The following is a 14,987-nucleotide window of genomic DNA, read 5'->3' as shown; positions in this document are numbered from 1 at the left end:
AAATAGTAACTAGGCTTCTACATGGTTTTGAACGTTTCGTATAAAGTTAATCTGAAGAAATACATGTCAAAATCATAATAAACTGTGCATCAAAGTAAAGCTTTCAGTTTATTAACAGTAACATTCATCAAAATAAAGTTCTTGAAATTATGAAAATATCTCATGTGAAACGCATGTCTAATCTACAACTCAACTAAAAGAAATAAAATGGAGTGAATAGAATCTCTGATTACCAGCCAGAGGTCGCAATACCCTACTGCGGCTAATCATAAATGTCTAATCACATTAGACAACTTATCGTTGACCTTATTAGTGATCATACCCGCCTTTGGGTATAAGTACTTTCTCACGGCCATACCCGATTCGCATAAGATGACACAGCATAGTGCAGCTGTTTCGAAGCGGGGGTCGAACCAATTCTTCACGCTTCCGTACTAAGGGACATTGCATACCGAGACTGACGTGAGTTCCGGCTAAATCGATCAAAGAATAATATTTTATAAATGAAAAATAAAAGTTGACATTTTCGGTAGGGTGAAGGGACAGTGAATCGAGGGACTTAAATCGTTTTACTATGACTAAGCTATTTATTTTTGCTTGCAACATTAATTACCATGGAGGTGTTTTCATAGCTCCTCCTTATCCAAATGAGGGTTTTGGTAGTATCATCATACTTGCGTATTCAAAGGATAAATAGGAAAACAAAACTAGAGAGCTTTCAGCAATATGAACTGAGAGTGTGTATTTATCCCCCCTACAGTTTATGCCCCCTTAGATTAAAAAAAATAACTTTTTAGTGTTTTCACTGAAAATGTGTTCTTTTCGTAATTGAAGAAGAATAACAAAAGTGCCGCTGGATATTATGAAAAGTGTATTTTACCCCATTCTAATGTGATGCCACTCAGGACCTTTCTGATCAAAACTTAAAAGGGTATTAGAAACCTTTTATATGCGATTTGTACATCTTAATAGTTCAGTTGCAGTAATTCAAAAGACGACATGTTACAACCATGGGTATACCACCTGAATAGATGTCAGATAACATAAAAAAAGCACTGTCAGACGTGAATTAGTAAAAAGCTAACAAAAATGGTGGCAATCAATGGTATTCTAGAAGCTGATCTTAATAGAGAGTTATCCCTTCCCTCAAATGCCTTAGAGAACCAATACGAGAGCATGGTAGAAAAGTGGAAAGCTATCAATGGCTATTTTAGCTCGTACATTTTATAAGTTTTATATTTAGAACATTTTAAAATTTACAGGAGAGTGAAAAAAACATTTTTGATTTTTAATTCTTAACGACAAACAGTTGTCTGTAAGAAAAGGATGTTACATAGCCTTTAGTTTAATGCTAATATTATTGTATTGACAAAAGCAAAGAAGTTCCAACTATTTTTGCGTTTTAGTGAAGACGATATAAATCATTTTGGGAAAAAAGAAACTCGGAATTGGAAAGCCAGAATTTGGAAAATCAAACTGGAAAGCCAAATAAGATTCAAGAATACGGATTGGACCAATCCATAAAGTGTATTTTGTTTAGTAGCTGAAAGTGGAAACGACATCCCTGAAACAAGAAGTGTCACATTTTTGACTTGACTTGTCTCTCCTTCGTGCACTTCTGGACGCACTGAACGACCTCTGCCTCCTCCATCCACTTCAGTCCATGGCAAGCCTTTGTTCTTCGGTCTGTTTGATCTTCGGTCGGCCTGGCCAGGAGCATGAACAGGCTGTTAGACATCGTTTCTTCAATCGGCCGCAAAATGTCACATAATGCCTTCGAATTACGACCTAAGGGTGGTACTTAGTAGGAATTTTCAGTTGTCATGCTTAGAGGAACAGAAATCGTGTATGAAATTACGTTAAAGGTATTTTTCTGCATTTAAACTAGTATGGAGTAGCCTACTTAAAGGGTGGTGTGAAATATAAAACAGGGGCACTGAATATCCTGTGGTGTATTTTAGAATACTCATAGCGCTCGTGGGGATTGCTGAATTTTTTATGCCGAAGTTTGTTTTTAGCATAACTCCGTTCATTTTTGTACTGCTAAACATGGTTTAGTGTGCATTACCCAACAGTGTTGCCAATACTTTCTGGAGATCTAAGTATTACAGTGAGTAGAAACTAGATACTTTAGTGTCCCTCGAGAAAACTAGAGGCTCGGCTTGACTCCATTCCATTTTTAAGACCTCTAGTTCTCTATACTAGCTTTAACTTTTATTTCTTTTTTTTAGCAGTCCTGTCACGTGTTACATCAAGCTCACATATTTGACAGTAATCCCATAGTATGGGAAGTAAAGACAAGGAGCAAGTAACTAAAACAGAACAAAAACAAAGGAAGCCTAGTTAACAAGAAAACGTAAAAAAGAAAATAACAAGCACAGTTTCCAAGAGTATAAAAAATTGAAATGGTGAGATTTTGACTTGAAAAAAATCTCTTTTTTTCTGAAAATTAGCCTTTTTATCCATTACAGTTCTCTAGTCAGAGCGAGAAAAGTGTAAAAACAAACCTTCAAATTGTCCTTTTGGCAATCCTCTCACCCAGAGAACAGTGGGTACAAAAATTGTCATTGAATAATAAGCTGTTTGCGGTGTCCCTTTTTATAAGTGGTCATTTAGCCTTTAAAGGTCTCTAGTCTCACGCAAAGAAGAAAAAACGTCAAAAATATAAAAACTGTCACTAAGGCAACCCTGACACTTAAAGATTAGTAGTTACAAAAGTTATCGTTCAGTAATAAGCCGTCCGTGGCGGTAAGGTTGAATAGCCTCGTTTTAGATTATTGGAAGTTTTATCTTTGCCCAGATTTTGCTCACTGTTCGTGAAATATAAGATTTTTTCCACAACTCTTCTTGTCAATAAAGGTAATGATCAGGCCTTGGTTCGGATGTGAGGGGTGCTCAAACAGGGGAAGATTAATAATACCTATCTTATAGCCAAACATTAGTATTTAATGTAATTTTTTATTCATGGAGGATGTGAACTTTTGAACTCCCCCCCTCCCTAGGTCTTGCTTTCAACACTTTGACATCCATCACCAATTGATTGAAAACCCCCCTCTCCCTAAAATTTAGGCAAACAACTCTATTAATATACATGTAAGGGTCCCAAAATATACTGAAATGTAGAATAGCCAGAAATAATAAATAAATGTAAACAACAAGCAGAAACAACAGGAATCTTTTTTTCTTTTCTTCTTAAAACAGTAGAACCTTAACCCCAAATGAATATTTTCACCTTATATCCAAGAGCCATCCTTACTTCAGGGAAGTTCAACCAGGACTCACCTGGGAAGTTCAACCCCCTGAAGTAAGAATGCAAGGACTGTTTAAAGTTTTTTTTTTGTTTTTTTGGTCGTATTTTAATTTCACTTTCTTATATATTTTCATTTGTTTTACTGAAGACTGCCCTTGGATTTAGGGTCAAAATATTAAGTTATGGTTAAGATTACACTGTCTAAAAAAATACTTGTTGTTTCAACTTGTTGTTTGTATTTATGATGGAAAGACAGTATAATCTTCATCACTATTTAAGCCAGAAATATGTATATTTTCAACGAGTCTTTTTTAACATTAAACAAAAAAAAAACTAGTTATTTAACTGAAAGTAAGGAGCGACATTAAAACTTAAAACGAACAGAAATTGCTCCGTATATGAAATGGGTTGTCCCCTCCGCAATCCCTCGCTCTTTACGCTAAAGCTTTTAATTGTTTTAAAAAGCAGAATTGTGGCAAAGAGTCAAACTTTAGCGTAAAGAGCGAGGGATTGCGGAGGGGACAACCCATTTCATATACGGAGTAATTTCTGTTCGTTTTAAGTTTTAATGTCGCTCCTTACTTTCAGTTAAAAAATTATTTTTTTTGTTTAATTTCTGAACGTTTTGGAATTAATGCATGTTTAATTTTTGCTCTCCACACATAAATTATTAAAATGAAATTTGCATATTAATTCCCTTTTTGGCTAAATGGCTTTCTCTTAGTTTTGATCAGACGATTTTGAGAAAAAAGGGGTGGAGAAGGAGGCTTAGTTGCCCTGCAATTTTTCGGTTACATAAAAAGGCAACTATAAATTTTTAACGAATGTTTTTATTAGTAAAAAATATACGTAACTTAAGAATTAATTTACGTAACAAACTGTTTATATTCTTAAATTTTTGTTATGTATATGAGGGGGTTTGTACCCTCGTTAATGCCTCACTCTTTAGACTAAAACGTAAGTTTTGTCGCAATTCTTTAAGAATGACTCCTGATTCAGAAAGGTCGAAGAATAAATAGTTAAAATTACTAAAAATACTATAGCATAAAGAGCGAGGTATTTATCTCCTCCTAAATACCTCGCTCTTTATGCTAAAGTATTTTTTAGCACCCCTCATATGCGTTATAATCTTTGTCCGTTTTAAGTTTCAATGCTACTCCTTACTTTCAATTGAAAAAAAAAACTTTTCCATGTTTATTTTTTCATTGTTTTTTTTTATAGTAATTTTAGAAAATCCTGCGCCCTTTTCATTGAATTTCTGTTCCCCCATGACATATTTCTCCAAGGAAAGATCCTCCCATATAGCCCCCTACCCTCAACCCCACCCCCAAAACCAAAAAAAATCCCCTGAAAACGTCTCTACACTTCCCAATAACCAATTATATGTAAACACTGGTCGAAGTTTGTAACTTGCAGCCCCTCTCCATGGGACTGTGGGGGAGTAAGTGATTCCCAAAGACACAGTTATTATGGTTTTTGACTATGCGGAACAAAATGGCTATTTCAAAATTTTCATCCGTAGACTTTGGAGAAAAAATGAGCGTGGGAGGGGGCCTACGTGCCGTCCAAATTTTTTGGTCTCTTAAAAAGGGCACTAGAACTTTTCATTTGCGTTATAATGAGCCCTCTTGTGACATTCCAGGACCACTTGGTCGATACGATGACCCCTCGGGAAAAAAAAATAAACAAACAAATAAACACGAACCCGTGATTTGTCTTCCGGCAGAAAATACGAAATTCCACATTTTTGTAGATAGGAGCTTGAAATTTTTGCAATGGGTTCTCTGATACGCCGAATGCGATGGTGTGATTTTCGTTAAGATTCTTTGACGTTTAGGGGGTGTTTCCCCCTATTTTCCAAAATAAGGCAAATTTTCTCAGGCTCGTAACTTTTGATGACAAAGACTAAATTTGAAACTTATAATTTTGAAACTTATATTTTTGAAATCAGCATGAAATACGATGTTTTGATTCTTTTATTATTTGATTCTTATTATTTGATTTTGATTATTTGATTCTTTTTTTGATTCATACGATTCTTTTGATGTATATTTTAGCATCAAAATTCCGTTTTTTAGAGTTTGAGCCGGGTCGCTCCTTACTACAGTTCGTTACCACGAACTGTTTGATTAGACATTTTTTGTTACCATGCGCAACCTCCATTCCCTACCATGTGGAAATCCCGCTCTTAGTTAGCCGAAACGTTTTGGATTTTACGTATTTAGATTTTAATATTTTGATTCTAAAACGTATTTGGAATATATTTACGTATTGGATTTTAAGAATTTTTTTTATAATTTGCTTTTTCTTTTTAAGGTTTTTACAAGACCCCTCCTCTTGATATATTTCCTTGAAACAACTCCCTGTGGTCGTGTTTGTTTACGATGAGATTAAGACATACTATACATAGCTTACCTTCGATTTCTTTCTTAGTGTCTCCACTACTGCTTGAATCACTTCCAAAAAACAAATGTTTCCTATCGCGTGCAAAAATGTTCTTCCTTTTATTAAACCATATTTGCTTATATTCTGGCAGGATAATTAATTTAAAAGCTGGTTTTATATTCGAAGCATTTTTCAGGTGGCAAACAAAACAGACATTACCTTTTGTAGAAAACAATAGACCGAAAATAATGGACGGTTTGACGGTAGACCAAATCAAGAACAAATATATAGGTGCGTATAATAGTTACGTACAAATATGTGCTTTGGGTACCTATTTGCCGCAATGACTTAGTGATTAAGGCAGGGGCACCAATTCACGAATATTTGAGGGTTGGTGGTGGTGGCAATTTCTTTCTTTCTTTAATCATGATGCAAAATAAGTAATGTCTAATCTAAGGGAAAAATAGGTGCAAATGTCCCCCCCCCCTGACTGATGTTTCTGCATTAGGGACCCATGAGCAATAGCTTTGTTGATAAGCTGCGCCAGTTATAAGACGAAATGGTTCCTAAGGGCTGGAGCACACGCAAGAGAGGACCTTAGTGCACTCCCCTTAAAAGCTGATGCTTCAGGCTGAAATAGGAAGACTCCTCAATTGCTACTTGTGCTCCCTGTTGCGGCTATAATGGTATCACAGAGTACGTAATGTAACGAAATGTAAGTAAGGAGTGATGTGCCTCCATAGTGGCCGAAACTAAAAAAAAGGAATTTTTGGGATCAAAATAATTTGCTTTTATGCTAATCCCAAGTATGTAAAATTCATCAATTTTAATGTTATCCATCGAAAGCTAAGACCCTGAGAAAACTCAGTTTTATTTTCAGAAATGAGAAGAAATACCCCCAGAAAGTTAAGCCATCTTAGTTGAAATCACACCATCAGGTTGAGCATATCCGAGACATGTACTGTAAAGTTTTCAAATTCTCATGTACGAAAATGTGGCTTTTTGTAATTTCTACTGAAGAAAAATCACAGTTGTGTGCTTATTTGTTGTTGTTTTTTCCTTTCTTTCTTAATTCCCCACAGGCGACAACATCGAACCAATGGTCCTAGAAAATCATGAGAGGGCTCATTCGGAAATTAAACGTTCCAGTACCCTTTTTAAGTTACCAAAAAGATTGGAAGGCAACAAACCTTCTCATACGCCCCTTCTCCTCCCCTAAAGCGATCCGATCAAAAATCAGAGTTAGCTATTTGGTGCAGCATAGATGAAAGGTCTAATAACTATACCTCTGGGGATGGAATGATCCACCATAGCCTCTGGAGAAAGAGCTGCAAGGTTTTCAATTTTCAATTGTGAGATATTCAGTATTTCTTATTGGGAAATATACAGAAATTTTTCAGGAGATTTGTTCCAGGGGGAGGATTTTCACCGGTGAAAATTTTCATAGGGAGGAAACTTTGCAGGGGTAAATTTTACATGGTGGGGGTGGCATTTCCTGGCATGATCGGAAAAATGTCTGACGTTAAATAAATTACAAGTTTTTCAACTGAAAGTAAGGAGCAACAATAAAGTTTGAAACCCACAAAAATTATTCCATATAATAGGAGGAGGGCTACCCCTTCCTCATCCCTTGCTTTTTACGCTAAAGTTTGACCTATTGTCCCAGTTTCTCAAGAACGACTCCTGAAACACGGGTTTCATGAATGAGCAGTATTTTTTTTTTAGAATTTTAAGACTTTAGCGTAAAGAGTTAAGGTTGAGGAAGGGAAGGCACCCTATATATGGAATAATTACTGTTGTTTTATCTTTAAAGGTTGCTGCTTACTTTCAGTTGAAAAAAGCTTTATCTCTTTCTATTTAATCACAAACTAAAGTGTTGTGCAAAACATCCTAAAAAGCAAATAGGGCTTCAATTTCAACGTTTGAAAAGCCAGGCTTCTCTTTCTTTGCAAAGAAAAATAGTTTTGTTTAATTTTAAGGAGAATATTCATGATTATAAACTATTTCCTGTAATAGTTAATTATTTGCTTTCTATCTATATGCGATGAACTTATTTAACCTCGAAGTTCTTTGCTTTCTAAAGTTTTACTATGAGGAAAAAAAAAAAAAGTAGCAGGATCCTAATATGCGCTGTGTAATCAGAGCACGAAGTTATATTTTTCTCATTTCTTGATCTCCTTCAAAAGGCTGTGGAAAAAATGAAACTACCTGAAAGTACTAGAGGTTTTGTAATCTGAGGCGGGGAGGGGCACTTCTTTTCCCAGAGAATACCAAAAACAAAAAGAAGTGTACAATTTTCCAATATTGAATGTATAAGATAATTACTGGAAAACCAAATACTGTTAAAAGCTTTGCTTGGATAAAAATAAAAATATGTTTATTCCCTTTTCTTCCTCTGATAGAATAGATTTCAGTAATGTCCTTGTCTGCACGCAAAATTAAAAACTAATTAGGTCATTGTGTTAGTCATTTAATAATAATTGTATTAATTAGTGGTTAATTGCTCTCTGTACTAATTTGCACCTGAATTTCAGGCATAATTCTCCAGTACTGATTTTGATTAGTGCAAAATTGTTGTACAAATTTTAGGGGTTGTAAAATTGCAACAGAGTAACCAAACAGTCTGGATTTTTGTTGCAATTAAACCATTGAAAATTGAACAATACCTATAAGAAACCGAGGGTATTTCCTCTGTACCTTTTATTGAACAACTTTTATTGAAATTAATTTTAAAAACTTTCGAGTTTTTCAAAAAAAGTACTGAGCTCCATTAATCAAAGAATGAGCAGAAATAAAGTAAAAAATAAAACAAATGACCATGCATTGTCAGTTTAATTGGCAAACACTGATATTTATTCATTAAAGTTCTAATATTTTTTTTTATTTATGAAAATAAGAAAAGTGAAAACACTTAAATATATTTTGTTTTCACTAAAGCGCAATATATGTTCTAGTCTTGAGAAGGCATTAAGGTTATGAGAAGGCCCTTTTGAAAACCTGCACGAAAACAGTCTTTTCGTTTAATTGGTACCCTTAAACGTTCCCTAAATGCTTCATCTTAATACCCTTGTGTCATTAGTTACAGCAATTGTGGTGGTAATATTAAAAGTATACATATAGCGCCTTCTGGGTAGTTCAAAATCCCCCAAACTTACCCTTAAAGGTCTAAGTTCATAATATAGGCTGTTCTTCATATATTGCTTTGCCCCTTTTCGAAATTCTACATACTCATAGTTTGTTTTGATTTAGCTCAACATCCGCCTAAATATTTCTCAAAAGCTTCAACTTAATACCATTAGCTTGCGCAGTAGCAATAGTTATAGCAGCATTGTAGCAGTATGCGCATAGCACCCTTGGTTTCTTCAACATCCCATTTAACACACGCTGAAAGTTTCAGCCTAATACCATCAACCGTTCCTGAAGCATTTCTGACGCGCCTGCTAGACAACCTGTGTGGGTATAGTGCATTTCGAATTAATTCCATACAGTTTCTATATATCCCAAATTTTCACAATAAGCCCCCTCTGGAGTTTATGCGACCACCCTTTCTATAAAAACCTTATATGTCCTCTACTCCTAATTTACAACCCTTATGCTGAGGGCTATGGGGGGAGGGGTTTTCATCCTCAAAGAAATAAGTTCCAGGCCTTTCAAATACGCTGAACAAAATGGCTATCTCAAAATATCGATTAAATGTGTTTTGCGAGTTGATGGGCATAGGAGGGGGGGCTTGTTGCCCTCCAGGCACTTTCGACTATTAAAAAGGCACTAACCCTTTCATTTTCAAATCGAATGAGCGATTTTTGAAGTTTATACGACAACTCCCTTAAACGAAGTATTCTGGTCTAAACAAGCCAAAAATAAAAATGAAATAAAATAATTCATGGTGCCCACATCACTCTTCACTTAGGCAGCGCTATCGCGCTGCCTACGAAACGGTAATTTGTACAAGGAAGGTTTTGTCCAGCTTCAACGCTACGATAAACATAAAGCTAACGTAGGTGGTTGACCCCTTAGACCTAAGACCTCTACTCCAAGATCTTGTAAAAAGACCAAAACTCTGACTCCTTCTCATTTTAGCAAAAAAAAAAAACAAAAAAAAAAACATGCTTCTCGGTCATTCATGTGAGGCCAGGGGCGTAGCTCCAGAATTTTATTGGAAGGGGGGTGGCAAGAGGGGCTCATATCCGGATAGTCAAGGGGCATGTGCTATATAATAATATTTTCTCCAAATTATTGTGGGCAACCTCCCCCTTGCCCCCTCCTCCGAAGCGACGCTCTTGTCTGAGGCCGAACTAAAAGCAGTTAAAGCAGATATAATCAAATAGTTCGTGGTAATGAACTGTAGTAAGGAGCGACCAGGCTCATTAGAAACCAAAACTCTAAAAAATGGAATTTTGATACCAATAGCTACATCAAAATAATCGCATTTTAGTGCTGATATTAAATATATAAGTTTCATCAAGTTTAGTCTTACGCACCAAAAGTTACGAGCCTGAGAAAATGTGTGTTATTTTAGAAAATAGGGGAAAACACCCCCTAAAAGTTATAGAATCTTAACAAAAATTACACCATCAGATTCAGCGTATCAGAGAACCCTACTGTAGAGGTTTCAAGCTCCTATCTATAAAAATGTGGAATTTTGTATTTTTTGCCAGAAGGCAGATCACGGATGCGTGTTTATTTGTTTTTTTTTTTTCTTTTTTCTTTTTCCCAGGGGTGATTGTATCGACCCAGTTGTCCTAGAATGTTGCGAGAGGGCTCATTCTAACGAAAATGAAAAGTTCTAGTGCCCTTTTTAAGTGACCAAAAAATTGGAGGGCACCTAGGCCCCCTCCCACGCTAATTATTTTCCCAAAGTCAACGGATCAAAATTCTGAGACAGCCATTTTATTCAGCGTAGTCGAAAAACCTTATAACTATGTCTTTGGGGACGACTTACTCCTCCACAGTCCCCGTGGGAGGGGCTACAAGTTACAAACTTTGATCAGTGCTTACATATAGTAATGGTTATTGGGAAGTGTACAGGTGTTTTCAGGAGGATTTTTTGGTTGGGGGGAGGGGTTGAAAAGAGGGGGATATACTGGGGGAACTTTCCATCGAGGAATTTGTCATGGGGGAAGAAAATTTTCATGAAGGGAGCGCAGGATTTACTAGCATTATTTAAAAAAAAACAATGAAAAAATAAATATGAAAAAGTTTTTTTCAGCTGGAAGTAAGGAGTAGCATCAAAACTTAAAACGAACAGAAATTGTTACCCATATGAGGGGCTCACCTCCTCCTAATACCTCGCTCTTTACGCTAAAGTATTTTTAGTAATGTCAACTATTTATTCTACGGCTTTTGTGATTCAGGGGTCATTCTTAATGAATTGGGCCAAAATTTAAGATTTAGTGTAAAGAGAGAGGTACTGACGAGGGGGCGAACCCTCTCATATGTGTAATAAAAACATGAGAATAAAAAATTCTTTACGTAAGCTAGTTTATAAGTTACGTATATCTTTTACTAATAAAAAGATTCGTAAAAAATTAAAAGTTCTAGTTGCCTTATTTATTAACCAAAAAATTGGAGGGCAACTAGGCTTCCTCCCCCGCTCTTTTTTCTCAAAATCATTCGATCAAAATTATGAGAAAGCCATTTAGCAAAAAAAAAAAAAAATAATAAAATTTCGTTTTAATTATTTCTCTGCGAAGAGCCAAAATCAAAACATGCATTGATACAAAAACGTTCAGAAATTAAATAAAAAAATAAGTTTTTTCAACTGAAAGTAAGGAGCGACATTAAAACTTAAAACGAACAGAAATTACTTCGTATATGAAAGGGGCTGCTTCCTCATCAACGCCCCGCTCTTTACGCTAAAGTTTATTACTGTTTTAAAAAGAAGAGTTGAGAGAAAGAGTCAAACTATAGTGTAAAGAGCGGGGCGTTGATGAGGAAGCAGCCCCTTTCATATTCGAAGTAATTTCTGTTCGTTTTAAGTTTTAATGTCGCTCCTTACTTTCAGTTGAAAAAACTTGTTTTTTTTATTTAATAAGATAAGAAGAGACCATGAGAAAGGATTTCGTGGAAGTTAGAGTTCATGAGAGGGATTTAAGAGTGGAGCTTTGAACTGATAGGGTCGGAGAAGTAGTATGTGCTGCTCTTGTGGCCTCAGAAGGCTTGGTTTTTCAATTATTTCTTGAAGAAGGTGTAGTAGATATAACGGATTTTGGGAGAAATAGAAATCCCAAATAATATTGAAAGCCAAATAAGACAGAAGTCATAAATTATATAGATCGAAAAGTGTACATATTTATAATAAGTTTGGTTATTAATAAATCGTTAGAGAAAAGTGTCACACATTGCATTTTGGGTTACCCTATTTGGGTTAACCAATGTAATATATCAGCTTGGACACCATTAAGATAGTTTGGCATTCAATTATGGAAAAAATTTCAAGTATTTGCCAATAAAAAAAGGTCAAACAAATTTGACAGTACTAAACTCCTGTCACCCAGAAACCTATTGCTTGATCAGTCTTGAGTAACAGATTAATGTAACCCTTACTGAGCAAAGGGTATTTGGTAATGACACAAACTGACATCCGAACTAACCCTTATCTACATGGGGGGATGTGATAAATTTCCTTATAGGTGGCAAAGTCGCCTGAGGTAGAATACCCTGAGAAAGCTACCCTACCAGACAGCTTGGCGTCCATTATACCCGCGTGTCAATAAAATGGAAGAATTATTACAATCGGAAATGGAACCTTTCTCATTTTAACTTGTCGTTTAGTGAAGGACCTATTCATTGTCCAATCGGAATCTTATTAACAATAATACCATTTGGACCTTTTCTAACAATGTACCGTCACAACACATTATATTAACAATTATATTAATATGTATTATATTATATTAATATGTATTAATAATTTTATAATCATTATTAGTATACCGTGAAACCAAGACAAAAGAGTAGGTTTCACAACTTTTGAAAGTAGACTGTGAAGGCTGTGAAGTGTGAAGACTTTTAACTTAAAAATATGTTTTTTTAAGTAGGTGTGGAAAAATAGAAAAAGAAACAGAGATGTAGTATTAATATTTTACTAATCTACTATTGTTTGAAAGTGGCTTTGGCCTTGTTTTAGGGTAAACTTCTAGTAAACAGAGAGAAAACAAGTGGGTAAAAAACATCATCAGCATGTAACGTATTAGCTGCATTTAATGCTTAGTATTTACTTACCTTGAATTTACCGTGATTCTGAATCTTTGCGGACAATCCAATTTTTTTTATTTTTTTATCAGTGACAACCAACCAGGGGTGAATCTCCAGCATTTTTATTGGGGTGGCAAAAGTGATCCATATCCGGATAGTCAAGTAGAATGGGGCATATAATAATTTTTTCACAACATTATTGAGGAGGGTAACCCCCTCCCCCTTAACGAAGCCCTTGTAACCAAGGGAAACATCGGTTTATTATTTCTTTATTATTTATTATTTTACAATTATATTTAGAGGATAATTTCAAATGAACTTGTGTCTTTGCTGAAATTTAGTAGTTTTGCTATGAAGACTTGTGAATCTAAATTCAAAAATTATAATTCTGAATAACATTTATATAAAATTTATAGTGAAAACCTTTCTTAAGGTCATGTTCAATCATTTACTAATAAATTAAATGTATTTAATATGTCACTTATTTAGCTTCTTTGCTAATGAACAGGGGTCTTTGCTAAAATTTAGTAGTTTTGCTATGAAGACTAGTGAATTTGAATTGCGAAATTATAATTGTTAAAAAAATAAAAGAAAATTTACAATGCAGGCTTATCTTATCAGGCTTTTTTGGGGGTGTTTTACAAAAGAATTTTTTCCTGTTTTTTTACAAAAAAAAAGTAAAAAGACGCATGAAAAATTTGTTCATATTCATTTTCGCTATGTTTTGAAGAGTCGGACAAGCATTAACCCATCTCCCCCCTCCTAGATACAGCTTTGCCTAATGTTGTATCAAAAAAATCACGAAAGTCAAACTCTCTGTTTAATATTTTTTTTTTTTTTTTTTTTTTTTTTTTTTTTTTTTTTTTTTTTTTTTTTTTTTTTTTTTTTTTTTTTACAGAAATAGAGTGCACATCCCGTTTCTGAAGATCACCGGGAGATAACTTCAAAATTTCACAGTAATTTTATTTATTTTTTTACTCATAAATTCCTGGCACCAGGAGTGATTGATATCTGATTTGGTGTTAGTCCCTTATCAAGGTTGTAAATGACTGTTGGATCTTGTTTTGAAAGAGTCAACCGAAAAACCTCCCCAAGAAGATCATTGCAGGTTGAAGTGGAACATCGAATGAAGCTGTTCTTCAAATGCTCTGTCCTCGACCCAGCCTCTAGATAATTTGACCGACCTGTTCGCCTTCGTGTCTGTCTTGTCGGTTGGACATTTGGAGGCACAATAAGGGAAAGCTCTAGAGAAGGAGGTGAATTTACATAAGAGTAGAAAACAGCCATGAATCACTAACTGAATGGATAGAGTCATGGGGAATGAAAGCACATTCCCAACAAGACAACAGGGTATGCATATTCGTTCTTCTGGGAGCACCGACAGATAACTTTAAATTTCTAATTTAGCTCTTTAAATGTTAGAAGGTATTTTTGACCCAAAACTTTGTTAAATAGAAATTCCCCTATAAATAAGACAAATGTCGAGCGGGTCAATGGGTCAAAAGTTCAATGAGTCAAGAAGACTGAAAAATGAGTCATAAAGTACCATAAAGATAAACTAAAAAAAAAAACTGACTTGCTTCTGTGGATGCTTGAATTATTCCGGTAGAATTAATTCTGGGAGGGGCAGTTGCCCCTATACCTCATAGCAAATTACGCCCTTGGCAAGCTCCAATACACTTTCTTAACTAAACTTTGCTGATTTCTCCATGGACCATTTTATGAAGCTAGCCTACAACGACAGAACTTGCGCCCTCAACCTTTTGAATAATTAGGCTGATATACTCAATAAACAGGTTTCGTGATGAAACCTTTTCAATTAAATTTTCGAGCAACAACTCAATTCCTATTTATCTCTTTTTTTGCTCTTAATTCTTGCTTTTGTTGACTTGGTTACAACAATATAATTTGGTTATAATTATATAACAATACAAATAACCACTAGATCCACTCAGCCAGATAAGGGTTAAAGTAAAATGGAACCCATGTATATTAGGGAACGAATTGGAATTCATCCTTCTGACGATTTGGAAACCGTTATCAAAACCATTTACATCTTGACGAGAATAATTCAAGTTGTCCGTATATAAACATCTTATAAGTTCCACTTTGATTTCATTAAAAACAAGTTCAGTTCAGTAGAGCTCGTTCAAGT

The 14,987-nt window shown here is 35.0% G+C and overlaps 1 long non-coding RNA gene across 3 annotated transcripts in view; it reads right to left on the bottom strand.

The window, feature by feature from the left end:
* The window catches only part of LOC136036971 (uncharacterized), a 55,025-nt gene extending 40,509 nt beyond the window's left edge, over positions 1–14,516 (bottom strand). For 2 of the 3 annotated variants that reach the window (XR_010619838.1, XR_010619840.1), the window contains exon 1: positions 5,666–5,891. This is a non-coding gene — a long non-coding RNA (uncharacterized LOC136036971). Of the gene's footprint in view, positions 1–5,665; positions 5,892–14,408 lie in introns of those variants that run through there. The other variant, XR_010619839.1, reaches the window with a different exon arrangement.
* Positions 14,517–14,987: the final 471 nt, after the last annotated feature.

The sequence above is a fragment of the Artemia franciscana genome, chromosome 16 (assembly GCF_032884065.1).
Source record: "Artemia franciscana chromosome 16, ASM3288406v1, whole genome shotgun sequence".
Lineage (NCBI taxonomy): Eukaryota > Metazoa > Arthropoda > Branchiopoda > Anostraca > Artemiidae > Artemia > Artemia franciscana.
Note: the sequence above shows the minus strand (reverse complement) of the source record. Positions and strands in the feature narration are given on the sequence as shown.